General features: G+C 38.0%; 1 protein-coding gene across 6 annotated transcripts in view; it reads left to right on the plus strand.

The window, feature by feature from the left end:
* The window catches only part of VWC2L (von Willebrand factor C domain containing 2 like), an 819,803-nt gene that overhangs the window by 232,652 nt on the left and 574,076 nt on the right, over positions 1 to 13,075 (plus strand). The gene's annotated exons all lie outside the window — the stretch shown is intronic.

Below are 13,075 nucleotides of genomic sequence, written 5' to 3' on the forward strand. Positions count from 1 at the left end.
AAAGGGGGATATTAATAATGCAACTGAAAAAAATGAAGTCAAATGGATTGTAAACTTAAGAGCGGATCAGCCTCCAGGTTTGAATGCAGTAGTTCTGCTAAAACCAATACTTAAAGGCAGAAGCCCTGTGATTGGACAAAATTAAGGTGTTTACCCTTTACTGGAATTTGATTGGACTTAAGCTAATAGGTTGAAATAAAGGGCTTTGGCACATGGAAGCCATTTGATTGGTTGCTAAGGATTTTATTAATGAAAAGGGAATCCAGAGTGTTAATGATCTGAAGAAGGCAAGGCCGAAAGCGCTTATCAAGAGTAAAAGGATTCCTTACAAATATTTTATTGGATTTTGTGTTGTTTCAGTGGTGTTTTAGAAATAAACAGGAATTATGTTTTATGTCAGTCGTGGTTGGTGTTATTTTGGATTCCCACACATTGCTTGTTTTATTCATTGTTACACCTTCAGCAGTTGCAAGGTATTTTACTTACTAGCTTACAAATTATGTGATTACTGTTTGCTGCATCAAAGGCTTTCATACTGTATAAGAATATAGCACCATTTATCAGACCAGAATTGAAGCAGGCATTGCATGACAGCCAGACATACATTACTGGTCATATGGTAGTGTCTAAATCCATACTGCAATCAGTCAATAAGTGAAATATTTATTTATTTATTTGACATTTGTTTGCCAGGATAGTCCGTCAGGGTTTCATAACCTGTTTACAGAGGAGGCCCAGGGAGAAAAGCCACACATTTATAAATTGTTCACATATTATTCAGAAGTTTACACATATTATGCAATAGGTTAATTATAGGAGAAACACACAAGTGGATATTACTAGGCAGGCACATGCAGTTGTTGATATAGGACTATAGTAGAAACATTTAGAGACTACACTCATGAACAAATTGTTTACATCTTCTGTAGTGTAATAGTATTAGCATAGAGTGTGTTTGGTTGTCATGACACAGTTAGCTATGTGTCATAAGTTCCAAAACACAAACAAGGAAACAAGCAGATAGTGTTTTCCAGATTCTTAGACCAAGGATATAGCAGGGCAGTGAGTGACAAATGAGCAGTTCCATAGACTTAGTGCTGTTGTGTTGGGGGATTATAAATGGATCCACAGTTATCTGATATACCTTACTGCATAAACTTATAACAGGTCAACAAGCTGTGGGAGCAGCAATTCTTAGAATCTGCTGTGGGTCTTTGTCTATAGTCAGAGTGCAGGCCTTGGATATGACAGGTGGCAATGAACCTCTAAAAAGACAACTATTGCAAAGGAGTGGACTACGTGGTGTGACTGACGTCAGTAGTGTATATGCTAACTGTTCTGCTCTATTTCTTTGTTTGTTTGTTAATTAGGGGATACTCATCAAAGAAGGAGTGAAATGTAGCTGTAATTTCAAGGTCTGGTGCTCCACAGAATGGCTTCTGAGATGCATATTTACCCTGGTATTGAAATCTTTTCCACCATTCAGAAATACATGTTGGACGTAGAAGACAATGTCTGGGGTTATAACAAGTAGTGTACCCAAGTTGTGGCTGTGATATGCATGCTGTAACTCCTAGCTTGTTAGAAGTATTGCTGGAAGACAATGTTCTTATAGTGTGACTCTGTACAGACAGATCTTCTCATTAATTTGACTGATAAGCATTCCATGGGATGAAATCAGATCAACTCTTTAACGGTTAGTGGGAGTAAGGCTGCCAGGTAACTTTGGCAGGGTTTGACTGAAATGGTGAACAGATAAAGAAGTGGTGACTAGGCAGAGAATATTAACAAAATGAGTCACACGAAAGCAGTTGGTTTTGATAATAGCTGTAAAATGCTACACCATTAGCCTTTTTTGACTTTATTATTTGACAGCAAAAATGAGTACATGGTCACTGAAAATCAAAGCTAAAAGGTGAATAGATGAAAGGATTGAAAGAAAGAGTTGAAGTTTATGGGGAAGGTGTCTGACCATACTCTTAACAATTACTGAGACCTTGCCATTTGTCATTCATAGGCTTTAGCGGGTTTTAAGGTGTCAGATGACTTTATGTCTATGTTTAGGTCACTTCAGAGTATTGCTCATTGCTTAGTGGTAAATCTGTTTACTCTCCATGGGACAATTCTATCAGCTGTTCCTTTTCAAGGGTCAACTGGAGTACAGAGACACACAGTAATCAGATGTTAGTATTTTGTGATATTTTTAATGAAAAGGGCATTTTATCACATTGTCACAAATAAAGGCAAACTCAGAATTTCTAATAGGTTTAATGTCATGTACTTTTCAAATGTATTTTAATTTCACTTTAGCTCACACTGTGCTTGAAAATGGTAAGTAGAACAGAATAGCAGCTCAGTTAACAAAAGGAGATAGATAAATAAGTAGGTAGAGCACCAGAATCCCAACTAAAATGCAAAAGTCTTGAGGCCTGACACCTGATTATTCCAAAGCATTTCTGTGTCTTAAATGACTGGCATGCAAGAGCTAGATTAGAAATTAGTTAGAATTGTAGAAGAGACTATAAAAAATGGCATCTAATAGGCTATGGCTGTTTATCACTAGGGTTTCTTGTGAACCTACCCATTTGAGTCTGGGAGTACAGGGCCTTAAGTAAAGAAGTTGTTTTTACATCACTTTGACAGCAGAGAAGGAGCAATCCTTAATGTATAGTTTTCCAAGCGCAGGCTAAAAAAGGAAATCAGTGGGTGGGGTAATACAAACAGGACCGCAGTTTTGTGCTGCAGCTGCTGAAAAATGAGGGTTATGGTGGTGTATGGGAGTGGAACATTGCATATTCTTTCCATATCAAAATGAAAGCTAATCAGTAATAAGAAAATGATTTGCAATGAATAGTATGAGAGGGATAACACTAGTACAGAAAGCAATGGTCAAAATAATAGTACAATGAGACAGTGATGAAACTTGAGAGCAGAAAGGCACAGACAATAACTTAGAGCAACACGCACAAACACAAAGACATTATTCATATGCAAATACTCAAAGCAAAAAAAAAAGTTGCCCTGAGGAAAAAAAATTCAACTGTTTCAGAGTTCTGTGACATAGTAAAGCAGCTTTTGGTGAAAAATAATTGGAGCATGGCACAACACTTTTGCAGGAATGCAGACTCTAGTTGTCTATTTTAATATAGTATATTAAAATTAAATTTTCATGTGCAAGCCCTATCACTTTAAATGTTCATTGTATATTGACCAGGTGTGTCAATATAATATATGACGTACCCAGACTCGGGTATAATCACCTTAATTCTATTAGTCCTTAGATTCGGTGGCTAATTTCAGTTTTTACAGTTACGGCATTTCAAGAAAATCCCTATGCAGTCTGTGAGATATGAAATGGATCATGTCAGTAAATGGTAATGATACGATATCCTGGTCATCTGAAGTCTTAAGATAATCTTCTAAATGATGTTGTCTGAGCTCAACTAGGATTGAACAGAAATTTTAGATTTGGATGAGCAGAGCCATGTTTGACTCAAAGTGTTTGCAGCCAATCTGTTTCAGCAGTAGTTGTATATTCCATTCTGATTAATGTGCTTTTCATGCCACAACGCTATTCTGCAAATTATTTTTCTATACAAAGAAAAAATAATTAATCTGTGCTACACAGTATGCAGTAGCCCTACCATTGCAAGAAAACACAGTTATAACCAGTTCAAAGAGCAGATCAAAAGAATAAAGAAATGTGTCCAAAATGAAAAAGTGTAAGGCCATAGGCAGTTCAGGTTTCAGTAAACCCTACAGAGATTCCGCATGATGGTATTTTTTATTTTCCAACACTTTCTGAACATTAAACCCAAGTGATCTTCAAGATGGACAAAACACTGTTGCAAATGAAGCATCTGTTATTTTTGACAATATGTTTTATATTATGTTTACACTCTTATAAATGCAAATGGAAATTAAGGAGGACAGCAAGTTCAACATTTTACAATCTGTGTGCATGTTAAATAGTTTGGCATGTAAAAATGTTTAATGGAATTGTATGTTTTTCATTGTAGCTCATAATACTCATTTTTACACAGTAGGAAAAATGTTTGACATTTGTATGTATATTGCTTTATTTTTTTATACCATTATTTGTTGTGGATATTTTCTCGGGTCTATATTATAACATGGAATTTCAAAAAGTTTGAATGTTGTAATATCAAACCCAGTAGAGCAAACACTTGAAATAGTGAAGCTGCAGAACACTGAATACTTTCCTAGTGAAAGTATTCAGTGGGCCGTTTCTGCAGCTTCGCTATTTCCTCGACTGTGGAGCGAAGGTTACGGACCGGGTTAAGGTAAGTGTGCGAATGAAGGTGAGTGTGCGATTGGGCGTGGGTTAGGTGAGTTAGGGTTAGGGCATGGGTCAGGTAAATGTGCGGTTGTGTGGTCATGAGGGTTAGGGTGGGGTAAGGTGAGTTAGGGTTTGGGAGCGGGTAAGGTGAGTGTGCGATAGTTAGGGACCTTAGGGTTAGGGTTGGGTTAAGGCAAGTGGGTAGCTAGTGGTGTATGTCTGGTTTAGTGTAGGGTTTCGTGAAGTGTATGTGTGTGGATTATTTATTTTGGTGTGCTTGAGTTGTGTGTATGTTTGTCAGAACAGAGAATTTTTTCCCTGGGAAAAAATTCAGTATTCTGACTGTTCGGTTTTCTGGTGTTTTGATTGAATGGGGTCGATATTATAACATTAAATTTTTTTAGACTTCGATGTTATAATATAGACCCATTTTCTCAACCCTGAAGCCACTAGGTAAATAGGCTGCAGTGCAGTGATGTGTGTGTACTCCAGCCTCAGAAGGAGTACTTGGGAGTGAAAATCTACAATTTGTAGAGTGGCCACAAACTGTATGCAGTATCTGCAGTGTTAATCAATTACATCTTCAATTCAAGACGTATAACATATGAAAGGTATGCAGTACTGAGTATTCTTTACCTGCTTTTGGAAAAGTGAAAAAAAAAAGAGAACTTAGGTTAACATCATATAGGTATGGGCATAGGAAAGGGAGCACTTCAAAAGTTTTAATACTCTGCATATCAGACAACCTTACAGAAAAAGCAGTGCTTTACAGGAATCCATATTCATGTAACAGTTATTCATGGCTTTGTTAGCTATAACAAGCAAGCCACTGGAGCTGCCCATAGAGTTTCTACTTTGGACAATTCAAAGTTTCATCGTTAGTGTCTAATTCATGTTACAACCTACAAAGCAAAATCATAAAATGCAATACTTAAGATGTGATATCTGCAGAGTTTTAAGTAAAGCACTTTTGTTTTCTGCTTTCTCCATGGGATGGGAGAACTAGTTAATGCCCCCCCATTTTTTTACATAACATTTTTAGGGCTCTCTTCACAGTGCCATGCTTATATCATGACCTTTCCATTTCCTAGAGAAAGACAATAATACATTTCACCAAATATATTGTGATGGAATTACTTTTTCCATTCTGTAGTTTACTAGCATGCAAGGGAGTGGCCACGGTGGTGCAACAGTTAGCATTGTCTCTTCATAGCAAGAGGTTTCCTGGTTTGATCTGCGGCTGGGGTGCCTTCTGTGTGGAATCTGCATGCCCTCCCTGTGGTCACTTGGGTTTCCTCCCACATCCCGAAGACATGCTGTAGGTGGACTGGACACTCTAAATTGGCCCTAGGCGTGAGTGCGTGCATGTGTGTGCCTTCTGTGGAAGGTTGGGTGCCAGGCTGGCAACTCAGCACTGAAAAACTCCACTGCCAATCATGAGCAGACAGGTGATCTGCTGTGGTGACCCCTAACCAGGAAAAGAAGAAGAAGTTTGCTAGCATGCAAGATTGGTTTTATGTATCAAAGCAAGTGCAACAACAACATTCATCTGCTCTCTAGAATACAATACAGAATATTATCCTGACATCACGATCAGTTAGGTAAACAGAGTTTCATCAACAAAGCTTTATTAAATACTTTTTCATACACCTTTATATAATTACATTTATACCAGAAAAAATGTCACCACACTGCCTATCCCCATGACACAGAGAGATAAAGCCCCGACTATGACACATGTAACCAGTGTTTGATTAGTAGCATATGTAATGGTTGGGCTGAGCAGGGGTAAATGGGCAAGAGTAGCTGACACCCTTTCTGGGAGGAGGAAGAAAACCCTGTCTTTCCAAATAGCAATGAGTACTGGTGGGAAGGTTATCACTTATGGAAGACATGTTCATGCTGTTAAGAAATGCATACGCCAATGAAATGAAGATAATGTTAGTGGGAAGTAACATATCATTCTTTGTCCAGGCAGCCATTTTAATTTGGCCTTCTTCATATTGAGAGGGGTTAGGAGGAATGGGATAGAGACCTCCACACAGTAAATAAACTGGCATGCTCCCTGATACCCATCTCTAATCTCCAGCAAAATGAATGAACCAATCAGGCCCCTGAACTGGGGGAAGTGAGTTCAAGTCTTTTTTATTGCTTTGAGAATGCCTGTGTATAGCCCAGGTCAGAAAAGTTGAGCTCAAAGGGCAAAAATAGGGGAGCCACTGGACCAGTCCCATGGAGAGCAAAAAATGACCAAATTATTAGGTATATGGTGCTGCAAGATGTTAGCAACCCTGCCTACCTAGGTTGCCTTTTATTCTTTGTATGGTCCAGAACAACTGTTAAGCTGCTATGCAATATCCAACATATAAGATGTTATAGAATATAACAGCCATCATATACACAGAGCTGTGCTGTGGATGGTTGAAATACATCTCAGGACAATATAGAGGGCCTTAGAAAAGTGACCATGAAAGAATAGTTTAAAGTAACACCTACTGGCCCCAGTTAACCTTAACTTGACATAAATTGTTTTGGAACCTAAACACTAAGACATGATTTGACTGACCCTAGTAGTAGCAACTACTACATCCCAGATAAACATGAACTCAGTTCATTGGATCACAAGTAGCAGTATGAATCAGTCATAGTCCTTGTGGGTGTAAATGACCTGAGATGTAGTTTTCTAGACTATATGAAGACAGACATCATGGAGTTTCATAATACGTGTTGCAGGCTGGTATGAGTCTAGGAAAGATCAACAATTTACCTTCTCCAAGGATAACGCCAGAATGCAAACAGAAAATGACAAACTTTAATAACTGCTGTCATCTCTGGTGTCATTCTAAGGGGGTACAATATTTGCTAACATGGAAGGAGATAGTCAAGAGATCATGCTGTTTTGCCAGGAATGGTCTGCACCTCTCATCTCTAGGCTTCTAAATATCTGCTAAACGATTGTCCTCTCCCCACAGAGCCTTTTGTAGGCAATGCCAAATGGAAAGCACTTCTGAAATAGCAAATCAAATGCTAGGAGTCTAAATAAGAATGTCCACTCCCTACAAGCTCTCCTCAACCTAGAGAATGCTGATGTCTGTGCAGTCCATGTGACATGCTCTAAAGCTTCGGAGAGCATGCCAGCAGTACAAGGCTAAAATGCCTTCCACAAATTTAGACCAGCTTCGACACTAACAGAGACTAAAGATGGAAGAGTCTTGATTTACAAAAAAAAATAAGTATACCTCAAAGCTGGTCAAACAGGGCAATGCACTTGAGCTTCCCCACATTCAAATCTCCACAGGAAAAATTACATACTACTTCTTTCCAATCCATAGGTCCCCTTCTATGACCAAAGAAACCCATAAAATGTATTTAAGTTTACTGGAAACATTCACATCCAAATTAATACCACATTCATTGGCAACTTTAATTACTCCAATTAACTGGGAATCATATAGGGCACCAAACTTGTAGGCACAGTGATTTCTGGATTTTGTAAATACAAACACCCAGACCAGACTGTTAGTACGGTGAACAGGGGCACAAACATACTGGATCTGGTTCTCACTAATATGAGAAAGTGGTATACACCCCTTAGTGTAATGTCTGCTCTGGTAAGGTCTGACAGCAAAACTGTTTTCTTTGAAGTAAAAATAAAACACGGAATCCATCCACCCTGGAATGTTCATGAACTACTCTAAGGCCAAATTCCTACTATTAAGTGATAACATGAAAAAATGTTAGACCCCTATAAACCCTAATAACACTGCTTCCTATATAGAACTGTTCCCCAAAACCCTATATAAGCATGTAAATAGCTGCATAGAGGCAGCTATACCTACCAGGAATAAGTACAAAACTAACTCAAAAAACAAGCCACCATGGTGGAATACAACATCAATAGGCTGTATAACAGAATAAGAAAATCATGGCAAAATTAGGAGGTGCAGCACCCAGCAGGATAAAAGCACTTTCATCAAACTAAACAAATAACACAAAAGACAAATAAAGTCTACCAAAGCCAAATCTGAGATAAATATGGCCTCCCAGGCTAAGGACAATGACAAGGCATTTTGGCTAAGCCCACACTTTCAAAGGCAACACACAATTGTGTGCAGAGCTCCTTGTTAACAGAGCCACCAAACTGAGACAGAAGGTAGAGCAGGCAAATTCAGCTCTAACTTTACCCCTCTTTCCCCCTCAACCTCCCCTCAGGAAATAGCATGTAATATAGCTCTCATTACTATCAATAGAGAACATGTCCTCAGTGCTCTCTCTATGGCCAAGAACACTGCATCAGTGAGCCCAGACAATATTCCAGAATGCCTTTTAAATAGCATGAAGCATGACCTATATGGAATCGTTAATTAACTATAGCCTCCAAGCAAGCTCCATACCTTGTGAATGGAGAACAGCAACAGTCACATATCTGCACAAAGGTGGGACATTTACAGACCCTGGAAACTACAGACCCAGAAGTCTCTCTAGTCTCATATACAAAGCCATGGAAAGGATCATCATGGAAATGATCAATGACATAGGAAGCCTCCTCGCACTGGGCCCACAGTGATTTGGTTTCGTCAAGGGCAGGTCATACCTACTCAACCTGGTGGACTTCTTTGAGAAGGTCTCCAAAGCAATGGATGAGGGTAAAATGGTTCATACTGTCGATAAACTAAAAAGGTTAGGTATAAATCCTTATGTCACTCAATGAAGAGCTATATGGCTCATAGGCAGGACTCAGGAAGTCAGAATTTAGAAGTCTACCTCTACAGTTGGCCAGTTTCAAGCAGAGTCCCCTTAGGGATCAGTCCTTGGACCACTCCTTTCTTGCATTTACTTTTCTGAAGTCAAGACCAATGTGTAGGGCCTCTGGCTGATTAAATTTGCAGAGGATTGCAAATTCGGAGCAGTCATTCATAGAACGCCCACCAACACTAATGTTCTCCTGGAAGGGCTGACATAGACAAATAACAGGTGTCAAAACCATGGGAGGGAGTTAACTAGAAGCCAGGTGTAAACAGTATATATCACTCTTCAATTAAATCCTTTAACAATTGTCGTGGTACATGCTGGAGAATAACCTCTAAGGATAGCAAATTGTCATTCATTGCAGTGCTTAGAAACCCTACTGGTGTTAATCACAACTGGATATTCAAATATAGTATTTTCTTAGCAGGGATATTCTGATTGCAGATTAAAGGCTATTAAACTGTTTGTGATACTTGTACATTTATATATGTATAGGAGGATAACCTTCCAGTGGAAAAGTTACTAGTCAGTCTTATAATGATCGATGCTTAACTATTAAAAAACAAAACAGAAATTTACAAGGGACTGAAAAAAAAAAAAACCACACAATGTTGTTTGCAGGGGCAAATCTCTCTGTACCCCCACAACCCTTGCTCATCATATATAGCAACTCTGAGATCAGACTACAGTGAGAAAAAGTCATATTCTCCAATCCCCACCATAACACAATTTCATACTGACAAAGCCAGTACATTTTGATTAACTGTACTGCCTCTGTCATTCATCATCCAAGGTTCTGTGCCCATATATCTATCTTCCTGCTGCCTGCATCTTCAATTCCTGTGCATTGGCAGCTGGTATCCTATCAGAAACCATGTTAGGTACCAGAATACCAGTATCAGTGTGCATTTTGTAAGGAAGTGTGTCAGTACAACTTTCCTGCTGCTTTAATAATACATAATAATTATAAAGTCAAAGGTATTGTATAGAAATTATACTCAAATCTCATGACCTTAGGCTCTACAGTGTTATCAGTCTGATAGTCTGCAGAGCTTCGTTCACATAGGAACCATTCTCAAATAGTCATTATGAAAATAAGATAAGTATCTCATCTGCGTTAGCTGCTGCGCTATATCTGGTATGACAACGTGTTACTTTGGAGATGATTATTATGCATTCAGCTTAGCTTTGGGTATCATTTATAGATAAGTTGTAAAAGCCAATATTACCTAGCAAACATATAATTTCATCCAAGATGTTTTTCAGTAGAAGGGCAACTTCAACTGATTGCGTTAGCAAGAAAAATAATTTACAGAAAAAGTCTACTGCAGTTTAGCGACTTAAAAAGTGCTATATAACTTTTACTGTAACTGGAACTTTCTGTTAACACAATGAATTATCTTCTGAAGAATGAAAGGCAAAATAAAATTAAAAAAGCTATAGCAGTGTAATTACTCATGTCTTGTTTCATTGAGAGTCCATTTATTTAGCAGCGCCTTTCTTCAACACCAGCAGATATTATAATAAGGAAGTGCAGCAGAGACAGTGGAAGGCTTGTCCCATGTTCATTCAGGGCTTTATTTTTTAAACTCCTTTGAGTACACTTTTCAGTAAAATGATCCCACAGGCATTCATACCATACCACCCCTTCAAAAAATAGTTTAGAAGGTTAGTACTATTAAAAGAGAAATGCCGATGATACAAGACAGGTTAAGTAGAAACAAACAGAAAAGAATCACACACACAGAAGGAAGAGATTATACCTACCAAATAGGTAATAATCACAAGGAAGAACCATCAGACATTAGCCAGGCATTAACTCTGATAATGGAAATGAATAATATGGTGCATTGAGAACCCCATGGGGATGAACTGTTGTACAGGCCACTGAGCCAAATGCAATCTACTACAACAGTGGCTGTATTTTTTTTGTGAGGTAACTGTTTGTAGGTTTACAACTACAGAAGTAGTACTACAATATGATAAAGATCTCATTTAACAGAGCATTGGTTAATTAATTAATCAAATCGCAGTTTTGTAACACAATAGCATAATCCCCTAACAGTTCATTTAGAATGTCACAAAGATTCACAAGACAACTAATAATATTGCTTAACAGTTTTGTGAATCTACATCCATGTTTAGGTGCAATTATTAAGAAAACTTTAATATCTGCAGCATACTAGTCTGTAGTGCAAAAACTAGGATTGTGTTTGCTGTATTTTAATAGTACCATCAGTGGTGCAGAAGGTTGTGGGTTCTATTACCACACCAGGTAGAGCAAATGTCTAACACTCCAGTGCAGTATAAGAGAGTTGCTGCACTCCTGAGTGTGTTGTCCATTGGATGAGAAATTAAACGGAGATCCCATTTGCTTGAGTTGGTGGTACCTCAGTTGGATATAAAAGATCCCACAGCACCTTTCTACAAAATAGGGAAACTTCCCTGATGCCCTGGCCAAATCTCCCCTGAAAAGAGGTCACTAGCCTAGTGGGACAATTATGGTAGGCAAAGGATAAATAAAAAAATACTTTTCAGTTGTTTAAGCTGTGCATGCTGTCCTTTTATAAATTACGTTGTATCTTTCCATTCATTCATTTTTTTATTATTTTGATGTTAAAGCCCATACAGTTGTCAAAGTCATTAAGTTACTCTCCACCAAATGTTGGAACATTATCCGATCTCTTGATTTCAAGCATGCTATAGAAAGTGAATATCCTGACTATGGCAGGCTATACAGCATTTGCAGATGTAGAAATCACTGACGGACTATCTACTAAAGTTATCATTGAGTACCAGACAGCAAGCAATAAATAAAGGACTATAAAAATTAATAATGCATTTCATCAATGTTTTTCTGGCAATTCTGACATCTGAAGTAATCTTTTTGCTGTTTCTTTTGCGTGCCCATGAGATTTCGTTTACAGTTATCATAATATTTGAGAATATCGGTATTTTGTCTGTCATAATGCTTTCCATTTTAAGTTTATTAAGGTATTTGTTTCCCAAACACTGTTGCAATGTAACTGTATTTTTTAGCTATTTTATTGTAGCAGAAGGCAACTTTCTTTGACTATTGTTTAAGTTTGTCAGAATAATAGCGGTGTATAAGGCAGTTAACAATAAGAAGGTGGTGGCTAGAATTTTTCTTGCATTATCCGTAAGGAATCCATTGATCCTATAAAAGGAGCCTAGTATCTAGTGTTTAGATTTAATGGTGTGCAGTATATGCTGGTCATATTTGAGACTGTCATCTATTATAACACCTAGAAGTTTACTGTGAGTTATAAATTCAATGACAGTATTATTTGCTGACTTTATTGTAAAAGATTGTGCTTGATTTTGGCAACATTTTGAAGTAAAAAACATTCACTTAGTTTTCTTGTGGTTGAGTAAAAGGTTTGATTCTTTAAGCCAGGTTTCTACAGAGGAGAGAGATTTTTGGGTAATGTCTAGGGGCTTATTAATTGTTGAGGCTGCACATATTAATGTTGAGTCATCTGCATACTGAAGTAAACTAGCATCATGAGTAGAGATGTGGAGGTCATTAATAAATATATTAAATAGGAGAAGACCCAAAATAGAGCCCTGAGGGACACCTGTAGTAACTGGTTGAAAGGAAGAGTAGGTTTGTTGCCATGTAAAGGCTTGTTGCCTTCCAAATAGGCAACTAAGTAACCACAACAAGGAGTATTGTGAAAGTCGTATAGAGGAGAGTCGAACGAGCAGTTGGCGGTGCGAGACAGTATCACATGCCCTTGACAAGTCTAAGAACATGGTGGACACAAGCAGACCATCGTTTCTATGTTGGTTTATTATATTGGTAAAGTTTAGTAGAGCAGTAGTGGTGCTATGAAAAACAAAAATGAGCCCGAAGTATAACCCTGTAGGATTCCAGAACAGGTACACTCTGTTGGGTAGGAAGCAAACCATTCAAAGACAGTGCCCGAAGTCTCACAGTAATTTCAAAGCCAATCAAGAAAAATATAATGATCTGCTGAACCAAATGCAGAGGAAAACCAAGAA

Source organism: Protopterus annectens, chromosome 6.part1, assembly GCF_019279795.1.
Source record: "Protopterus annectens isolate FY-2018-M chromosome 6.part1, PAN1.0, whole genome shotgun sequence".
NCBI classification, from domain to species: Eukaryota; Metazoa; Chordata; order Ceratodontiformes; family Protopteridae; genus Protopterus; species Protopterus annectens.